The sequence below is a fragment of the Hesperophylax consimilis genome, chromosome 5 (assembly GCF_061612785.1).
Source record: "Hesperophylax consimilis isolate HC1 chromosome 5, BYU_Hcon_1.0, whole genome shotgun sequence".
NCBI classification, from domain to species: Eukaryota; Metazoa; Arthropoda; class Insecta; order Trichoptera; family Limnephilidae; genus Hesperophylax; species Hesperophylax consimilis.
In genome coordinates, this window is record NC_142840.1 from 37,106,330 (window position 1) to 37,117,638 (window position 11,309).

The window sequence follows — 11,309 nt, forward strand, 5'->3', positions numbered from 1 at the left end:
ATTTTTTGTTGGAAAAATTTATTGAAAACGTTAATATCACCTTAATTATTTGTCTTTGAAATCAAAGAACAAAGTTACAGAGATACAAATTTGATTATTCATAATATTCCGGAGAATACATCGTTATCTCAGACTGAATCAATAAATAGCGACATAGTGTCAGTGAAAAAAATAATTTCAGATTTAGATATGTCAACATTAAATCTTGACTTGAAAATCTACAGATTGGGTCAAAGGCGTGCCGATAAACCAAGAGGAATTAAAATCGAGTTTCCGGAAGCTAAATGGCCGAAAGTACTATTAAGCAAGAAACACGCATTAAAAAATAATATACGTATTTACCAAGATCAGTCATTTATGCAGCGGAAACAATTGAGTGACCTAAGAAAAGAATTGGAAAATAGAAAATCTTCTGGTGAAACGGATATCACGATAAAATACATAAATAATAATCCGTCGATAGTCAAATCGAACCCAAAAAACTAAATTCTAAAATAAAAATATTTTATCAAAACGTACGTGGACTAAGAACAAAATTACAGGACCTGAAATCAACCTTACCTACTCTGGATTACGATTCTTACGCTTTCACTGAGACATGGCTGAACAAAAACATTGATACTACGGAATTGGGTTTCTTTGAACACACAGTGTACAGACAAGATAGAAGCAATAGCAATAAAACTAGAGGAGGTGGTGTGTTAATATCCGTAAATAAGAAATTCAACTCAAGAAAACTCAAATGCATCTACACTCATCTGGAACAACTATTCATCATGGTGTCTACCAATAAGGAAAAAATTATTGTTGGCTGCTTATATATACCCCCTTCTTCTGATGCTCAATTATACAAAGACCACTACCTCGAAGCTGAAACAATACGAAGAAAATTTCCAGATGCCACTTTGATATTAACAGGAGACTACAATCTACCTAATGTAACGTGGGACACAGAAAACAATAAAACTTCATGCACGGACAACATCAATCATGGTTCCCATGATATAATCGAGATGTCAAATTTTTTAAGTCTCCGGCAGTTAAACTATGTCTACAATGTTAACGCTCGTCTTCTCGATCTAGTGTTTTCCAATTCTTCTTCTGTAAAAGTATCCGCATCTGCTGAAGATATTCTCCCAATCGACAAGTATCACCCTCCTTTAACGATCGAATGCTACAGTTCAAAAATAGAAAAAAATCCATCTCCATCAACAAAATTAAACTTTTTCAAAGCTGATTTTAAGCAAATCACAAATCTTCTATTGTCTACTGACTGGAACTTTCTTGACTTTGAAGAAAACCTAAATGTAATGGTAGACAAATTTTACTTAATTTTAAATAATGCAATTGAATTGTTTGTATCCGTCACTAAAATCACTGTGCACAACTACCCAAAATGCTTTAGCAACGACCTTATTAAAATAATTAGAGACAAAAAAATTGCTCATAAAGTTTATAAATCGTCACGTGATCCTAAAGATTATGTAAAATTTTGTGAACTAAGAAAGACAACTAAAAATATGTCCAAGTTATGTTACAAAAGGTGTATCGAAAACTGCGAAGAGTTGGCAGCAGCTAATCCTCAGAACATTTATAAATTTGCGAACATGCTCAATAATAATGATTCTAGTATTCCGTCAAACATGTATTTAGATAATAAAATGGCCGATACCCCCCAAGAAGTCGTCAATCTGTTTGCTGAATTTTTCAGCAAAGTCTATGATACTGCAAACAACTCTCCATTATTCGATACAACTACAGCTAACAATGACAACAAGATCGATTTTAGCCAATGTATATTCAAAGAAAGCGATATTAGAACTAAATTAAAATCCCTTGATATTAATAAATCGGCTGGTCCCGATAACATTCCTCCAATTTTCTTATCAAAATGCTTATCAGTTTTAACATTACCTCTAACTAAACTTTTTAACTTGTCTCTAAAAATTGGTACCTTTCCACAAAAATGGAAAACCAGTTTTCAATTTCCAATCTTTAAGAAAGGAAATAGATCAGATATCTCTAACTATAGACCTATATGTATCCAATCGTCAATCCCTAAACTATTTGAATCTGCTCTGCTTTCTAAACTCTCGCCTGAGATTAACAAAGTTATTTCACATCGTCAACATGGTTTCATGGCAAAAAGATCTACTTTTACAAACTTGATGATCTATCAGGAATACCTATTTAATACAATGCAAAAGCGTCTTCAAACAGACGTAGTGTATACTGACTTTAGTAAGGCATTCGACAAAGTCTCACATAAAATTCTCATACATAAACTTAGTGCCCTTGGAATAACAGGGAATATTTTGAGATGGTTTGAGAGTTATCTGCATAAAAGAAAAATATGTGTTAAACTCAACTCACACTATTCACACCAGTTCGAAGTCTTTACCGGCGTCCCACAGGGGTCTCATTTAGGACCAGTACTATTTTTATTGTTTATCAATGATATAACTACGGTTTTTGATGGAGTCATGATTCTCTTATTTGCAGATGATCTAAAAATTTATAAAACCATTACAAATATTCATGACTGTTACGTACTACAATTTAATCTTGTGAGGCTACAAGAGTGGTGCACCCACAATGAACTATTTCTCAATATTGATAAATGTCAAACGATAACTTTTGCCCGAATCAAAAATCCCATTACGCATCAATATAGCATCAACAACATTTTCCTAAAAAGAGTTGAGAATATTAAGGATCTTGGTATTATTTTTGACAGGCAACTAACATTTGTTCCTCATATAAACGAAATAACCAACAAGGCCATGAAATGTTTGGGTTTTATATTAAGGACAGCGAAAGATTTTAAATTAATAAATTCCTTCAAACTGCTATTCACTGGTTTAGTTAGAAGTAATCTAGAGTATAACTCAACAATCTGGTCTCCATTTTATAAGATTCACCAATTAAAAATTGAAAGAGTGCAACATAAATTTCTGCGATTTATTAATTATAAATTAGGAATTCCAAACGAATATCTTAATTACACTTTCCTCATGAACTTACTAAATTTAACCGATTTATCATTGAGACGCACAGTGTGCGACTTAGTATCTCTTTTCAAAATTTCGAATGGCAGACTGGACGCCATTGATTTGACGAGTCTTATATCGCTCCGTGTACCTACGCGCGACACTCGACAAACCGCTCTATATAATGTTCCCATATCTGCTAACAATTATTTTCAAAACTCACCTATTCAAAGACTTCACATACTCGGTAATAAGTATAGCTCAATTGATGTTTATCATCACCAATCAGTATACAAACTAAAATACAGTATACTAGAATGTTTGTAACAGATTCATAATTTTTTTTTCAAACGCATATTTTATTGTTTCATTAACTAAGCTTTGTTTTGTAAAATTCCCAATCGGGCAAAATAAAGATTGATGATTAAAAAGATGGTTTACAACAAACTGTAGTGTTTATCTTTATAATAATAATAACAAACTTACTTGTCTTGTGTGTATTACCTACTTACATTATTGTACTCTTGTAACTACACTATATTTATATAAACTTATCGAACTCATTGTCCAAATTCCAATAACACCGTAACTATATACTTGAATTGTATCTACTTAACTACCTACCTATATCTGTTATATTTTTCTCAAGTTTATGTATTAGTTTAACCTATGTTCTGTAAAATATTCAACCGACGTACTTTGTACAATAAACTTTGCTTGCTTATGTTTATAAAATAATAACACCATAACAATAACCCTACACATTGTTATGTAAGTTCATACTCAATTTATTATGCTATGTAATTAAAATATTTTATAATGCTACTGAACAACAAAACCCATAACATGTATATGTAAAAGCCTTCTAGGCGTTAATAAAATGAAATAAATAAATAAATAAATAAAAAAATTTTTTTTTTCAAATTGCGGTCGGAACCTTTGGTTTTATAGGGTGGCACATTTGAATTCTTATGCGGTTAACTTCTAGATTTGAATAAAAAGCGTGGTGTTTTCTCATATTTATCACCATGGTAGTAAAGGAGACAAAATGATTTCTGAGGGGTTAAATCATTTAGCGTTTGAATTAGAGCTTTCGTGATTCCGTACAAATTCAATATCTTCCTGATATAAATGCATTTTAATCCTATAATCCTAAATGAAAGGAAGAAAATTCTATTTTAAAAAATCGTAGTGTGTGCCCAATGTCATCCTGAGTGGCACTCTACAAGGAATGGGATATACTGTTTAAAGAACGGGATAAGTTAATATGAAAAAATAATATTGAATCATCCGTGCAAAGTTTAAAATAAAAACCTCTGTGAAAAATTAATAAAATAACAAAAGAATATTGTATCGGTTGCGAAAAGTTTAAAATGAGAACACTTACCTATTGAAATACTGGAGTAAATTTCGAAAAAGGAATATTGTTACTTCTTTTTAAATCGTATGAGGATTGAAACGGGAATATTGAAACATTGGAACAAATGAATTAATTAAAAAAAATGAATAAGCAACATTTCTGAAAATGGATTTAGCAATTGGATCAATGGTCCCCTTGGTACTAAGGTAATGGGGAGGAGTTTCAAATATGACAGTGGTGGATAGTGTGCCTCCAGAAATGCTATTGTTCATCGATCCACATTGGTAATTTAAAAAAAGTTTTGCTTTGTAGTTATAATGGTTTTCTGCCATTATAACTACAAATATTATAATCAATGATTTTTTATTGAAAGGACTGTTTATTTTGAAGTTGAGTGAATAACGAATTTCTAGTAATTTTTAATCGCACTCTACTTCTCATGTTTACAGTTTTTGTATTTGATTTTCAAATCATAAGTTTATTTTAATATATATATATATCTTTTTTGTATATTAACTCCACATAAGAGGCCATGAAGAAAATAATTTCCCTCAGGGCCTATGTCATCTTTGGGGATGCTGTGTGGAGGGTCTTTTTGTGGAGAGAAAGGAGTGAACATGGGTCTTGAAGAGTCCCATGATGTAGGAGGGAGGAAACACAGAGGCCGGCAGCTCGTCCCACAGTCGAGCTGTTGAACTTAAGAACGAATCGTAGAAGCGATCCGTTCTCATGTGACAAATGTCAACCGTGTACAAATGTTGGGCGCGCGTTTGGCGTGTATCCCGACGAAGGGATCAATGACGCTAGTTCCTCAGAGCATCTTCCATTGTAATACCGATAGAACAAGGACAGCATACCTACCTGACGCCTGAGCTCTAAAGATTGCAGTCCGTTTGTTAAGATTGGGGAATCTATCAAACGGACCGCCCGTTTCTGCACAGAGTCAAGGGTTTTTTTTCAGGTATTTAGCGGCTCCGGACCAGAGATGGCTGCCAAATTCGACAGTAGGGCGCACTAAATATATAAAACGGTTTCATGATAACTCAACACAGTGACACACTATTAAAAAGTGATATAAAGTCATTAGAAACGATGATTTTTTATTTATTTAAACTTAACCCAACCTAACCTACTTAACCCAATTAATAAAGTTTTTGTTTCATCACTTTCCATGACTTTATATAACTTTTTAAAGATGTGATGAATTATCATTTTGATGAGTTATCCGGTCACCATATATAACAACTATATTTTTTTCTTTTTATGTGGTGATGTATTACAAAAAATGATTTAATGAAATAATTTACATTTAATTAATTTATACAAATGATAAATCTATAACCGACTTTCAGGTCCCATCCTACAGGTTATCAGTTGGGTAAAATTTAAAACACGTTTATTAGTAAGGGATACACTTTGTCAATGCGTTTTACATTTAAAATAAAAAGGGTTATGAACAAAGAATGCAAGACATTCACCATCAGTGACGATCATCCCCAAATACGATCATGCCGCCCCTGGTTTCCGGGGGATGGATGGTGGGCGAAGGAATTTGTTTCAATTAGCGCTACCTACAACTGCCCTAAGAAAATCATGGAGATTTTTCTAGATGAAGTCACTGTCTAGGATTGGAGGTATTGGATACAAAATAAATAGATAAAATAGCAAAATAACAAATGAAAATTAAAAAAAAAATTAAAAAACAGAAAGATAGATAATACATGCTTATTTTGGGCTGAAAAAATATCAAACAAATTTAGCAGTAGAATTAATCAAGTTTTATAAAATAGCAATAAACATCTTTAATATTAAATATTAATATGCCAAATTTACCAGAACACTTCTTTCTTTACTTCGAGAAGGTAAGAATTTCCTCTTGAGGTAAGAATTACCTGGTCGAATTTAATGTTACAAAGACAAAATCATGTCTTATTACGTCTTAAAGTGATCGAAGTGACAATCTAGTATCCATCGACCTAAATGACCCGCTCGGGCACCGGGGCTCTATCGAACCAAGTCAAGTTGTTCTCTCAGAATCTAGGAGAACTGTACAGTGGTCCCCATATATTTAAAATGTACCCACACAACTGCTGAACCTGTGTAAATAGCAAATTCCCACATTGTTGAATTAAATTACCTGAAAAAAAACCTTTTGATTCTGTGCAGAAACGGGCGGTAATTTGATATATTGCCCTATTTTAACAAATGGATTAGAGCACATGCGTCAAGTGGAAATTCTGTCCTTGTTCTGCCGGTATTTCAATAGAAGAAGCTCCGTGGGTTGTATAGGAATGATGGAACAATTATCCGACTTCCGTGTTTCCTCCCTCCTACAACAGAGGTCTCTCCAAGATCCATGTTCACTCCTTACCTTACTCAAAAAGACCCTCCACAGAGCATCTCAAATCCTTTTGTTAGGAATTAAGTTAAAAAACACATTTTTTAATTGAACGAACGAAATATACGATTAAGTTCGTTAAATTCTATGCAGCAATATATTTTTCATTTTAGTTTTTGTCGTTAATTTTATTACATATTTTTAATAAGCATTTACTTTGTGGCTCGTCATAATTTACGATAAAAGACATAAATTTGTTTTAGCTAAAACAATATTTAACTTAAGTTTTTTGTTAAGTTTTAATATTCTCCTGACGAAGGAAGGGTGCTTCCGAAACCGGTAGAGTACAATTAAAATTAGTGGTCTAAAAAAAATTTATATCTTTTATTGTAAATTAATTTTATTGTTTTAACAGTTGTTTTCAACCAATAAAAACTGAGAAGAACCTTGATTTTAGAATGAGTCTGAAACTCTAACTTTTTATTTAGATTACACCAAATTAATTTGCGTTTAACGAATAATTTAAAATAGTCTAATATTTTTTCCGTGTTATTACTATATATACTTTAACCCATGATGACGGCCTCCGTGGTCAAGGGGTAAAGCTCTTGACAAGTTAATTATATTTGATTAATTTGTGTTGTTTCAACATTTGTTAAATTAAAATATTTGCGGCCCTTTCCAGAGGGGAAGATACTCTTAGTATCGCCCTGGTGTAAGACCACCATTCAGAACTGAAACCTGGCTGTATTTAAAAAAATAATCTCTTGCCCTTTTTCCTGAGCATTTGCCCATTCTACCTATCAGGTTAACACGCCACTGGCCACCACGTATTCTCTTTATATTAATTCCAAACCTCACATCCAACAGCAGTTGGCACTAGATGGCGCCGTGTCCCTGACTGATGACATCTCCTCAGGGCGCCCGTTTGATTTTCATTAGGCACCCCCCTCAACCGCCCAGGCCACCCTAGTCCACCCTGTGACATGCGTTCGCCTTAATACTTTTTCTCAGTCAGCCGTGGCTTATGGGCTTTATAACGTGTAAGAAATAAGGCTGTTCACCAGATCGTAGAGGAAGTAAATACAAACTTAAGCACATAGCACATGGTACCTGTTCACAACATTGTTTTTAAAAAAACCTTCATGGCAGAGAGGTGGAGGTTTTTTTCGCATGTACAGTTTAAATAAATTACAGATGGCGATCAAATTATTAGAGCCACTGTGCAAATTTGTTGGTCCTTGAGGAATTTTGTCACAGAGACTAGGAAGAACCTAATTATTATACCTTATTTTTTTAGATCTCATATTTCAAATTCAAAATTAACAATATGAATGAATGATTACAAAGTTCTAAAGAATTGGTTTGTAATCTTTGTGTCTCGGATAAATATATCCGATTTTTATTTATATAAGTTACCCATTGACTTTTAAAAATAAATGAATATTATTTTTTTACTGGAACAACTATTATTTAATATCTTTTAATATATACTCGTTAATGTAATACATGTAAAAAATTGTTTATTATTGATAAAATTTGTTATTTATTTTTTTACTACCCAGAAAGAAGTCTAGAGTTCAACCTCTACATAGATATGGAAAAGAATATTTCGGAGAATTAATTAGGTGGACCAATAAAAGTGTTAGTGAAAATGTTTTGCCTTACGAAATTGTTAAAAAAATAAGAAATGGCAAAAAAAGAACTAAAAAAATAAGAGCGAGAGAATACATACATAAAGCACCATAAAAGCCATTATATGTAGTGGTGTCACTTTCCTTCCGAGAATATTGTTATAAGGAAAAAGCTTTCACATACAAATTGTGTAATAGAAAATATACTGATAAGAAAATTGTATGGAGATTGTGTTTGCTTTTGGGGGTTTGTTCTAGAGTGTTCTGGGTGTTGGGTGTTCATACCGATACCCAACTGTTAACACTGAACGTCCCCCTCACATTTCCATGCGTATAATATTGTTATAAAGTGAAATGAGTTTTGTATTAATATAATAATGGAATTGAAGATGAAGATATCACGCCCGCTTGATACCAATTTTTGAAATAGTTTGTAATAAATGAAATTTTCATTCAACTGAAATAGTAATCGGGTTTTTATTTCTGTTTTATGGTAGCTCGAGGATGTAAGCAATACATAGCATTTTATTGGTGTTTTTTGTACTGTAGCTAAGACTGAAAATCATTATTTTTGATTTCAAGCATTGCAGCCTGTTTTAAGAAAAGGGAATCTATCAGACACATTGCTCTTTATGAGTCGTTATTTTTGTTTTCGTGTATTAAAGTGCTCTACTCTCGGTGATTTAATTCGTGCTCTGCTTAGGTAATTTTGGCAAGTCCGTCTGTGGTTGAGGTGGTATCATGTTTGGGTACCACACAGCCGTCGTGAATTCAATTCCTTGGCTGGCTAAGTCCTCCGTTATGGCACACGCACCATTTTCCGCTTTCTGGGGCAGATGTTGAAGATTTCATAATTGTTGTCAGGTTATTCGTAACCAGAGAATTTTTGTCTTTCTTCAAAACATGTATTAGAGACCCTGCTCCAAACCAACTGCATTCTGGGCACGGAATTTACAGGTGAGCAGTGACTTTTTTGTCGAAGTTGTCAATCCAAATGTGATGAGTGAATGTGCAAATAATTCATTACATTTACTTTGGCCAAGAATGATAATGCTCTGACTCAATTGTTGCTCTTGTCTTCGCTTTTATGAATAATTAATGTCTCGAAGAAAAGAAAGCAATCACAAATTTTATTATAATTTATGCATCTATTAACACTTGTTTCGATAATTTGTAACAGTATTTTAATAAAACTGTATATTATAATAATGTTATAAAGAGGGCTAGGATCATAAATAAACCACTGACTAGATCGATATCTTCAGGCTTTTTCTATGAAATAAATTTATCCTAAAAAAACATTCAAATGCCAGTACAGACAGGAAAATTCTAATTCGGAGCCTACTTATTATACTTTACACCAATGAAAAACTCTGAAAGTTTATTTTATAGACTTTCAGAGTTTTTCATTGGTGGGTATAGTTAGGTAATCATGTGACGTCACAATATTTCGGTTCCAATTTTCGATCGGAGTTATACCTCCCTGATTAGGATATAACCGAAACTAGTTGACGTAATGCAAAATTTTTGATATAGTGGTTAAAAACAATGTAACTTTTGTATTAGGAATAATCACATTGTTTTATTTTATTTATACCTCTCATATGCTTGCGTTAAAAACTAATCATATTTGATGCAGTGAGTACGTATGTAAGACTTTATCAGGATAAAAATGATGAATATTATAAACTTAACCACTCATACTCAGATATGGCATACGAACTTGGGGGCACTCAAGCAATATTTATATTAAATATATACAAAACTTACAAATTGCTATAATAAAAAAATTGTACCACCGAATATCTACAGACAAAGAAGTAATCTAAAACTACTGTATGGTTCTGAGGGCCTACTTCCAATAAAGGGTCTTCTTTGGTACATTATTATAATGGATAATGAGGGAGATAGCAAATATAAAAAGCAACCGGTGCATAATCACACAACAAGATTCACTGAAAATAAGGGCCTCATTATTCCAAGAGTAACAAATAAGTATGGAAGCCGAACGCTTAAATATTTAATACCAGAGATTTTCAATAAATTTAATAATTCTTTTAACCTCAGAATAATGAGAGACCCTGCCCCAAAAACACTAAGCGTTGGCAAATAAGCGACGAATCAATGTATCTCTGAACTTTATTATTGATGTATTCCTGAACATCTCAACGTACCTGCCTAAATAATTTGTATATAGGTAGGTACTTTGATATATATTATTTTGTGATATTGTTTATTGTATAATTTTGTGTCATACATGTATTAAAAATTAAAAATGTTTATATATATTATTTGTAGAACCTACAGACAAGCCGTCATGTGTGACAGCTTTGTGAGACTGCATAAAACTTGTATCTTTAAAAATTTATAATAAATAAAAAAAAAAAATAAAAAAGGCTAATTTGTTCGGTTTTGGGGACAAACAGCTATTAGTCAATTTGTTCGCTTTTCGGAACTGCTCACATGGTTTCCATACTCTTACGCCTTACCGCCAGAGTTAGAAATATGAAGAAAACAGTGTTATAAAAATAGAAAAGATTTTTTTTTTTTTTAAATATGGAAGTAACCACGGAATAGTTAAAATATACACCTCTATGAAACTGATGGAGAAAAAATAATTAAATTTTTTATTCATTATTTTAATATTAAACGATAAAAAAGTGAGATTGCAGTAATGTTTATAATACGTTTGTCTGAGGAAAAGTGTGTTTTTTTATTAGTAGTTTTGGCTCATTGTTTAGACGCAAAAACGTAAGGTTTCAAAAATTTTATTTCAAAATAGTATGTTTATTTTTATAATAAAATTTATTGAGCGTATTTTCTAGCAGTTTTTAGTTTTAGGATTATTATTATTAATATACCATTTATTTAGATTTTATTCTAATTCTCCGATGTTCTGACAGCATATTTAAGAAATATAACTGTGGATATGGCAGGGGCCCGAAGGGTTAAATAGTATTTTAAAGAAAGATTGCACTTACCTCGAA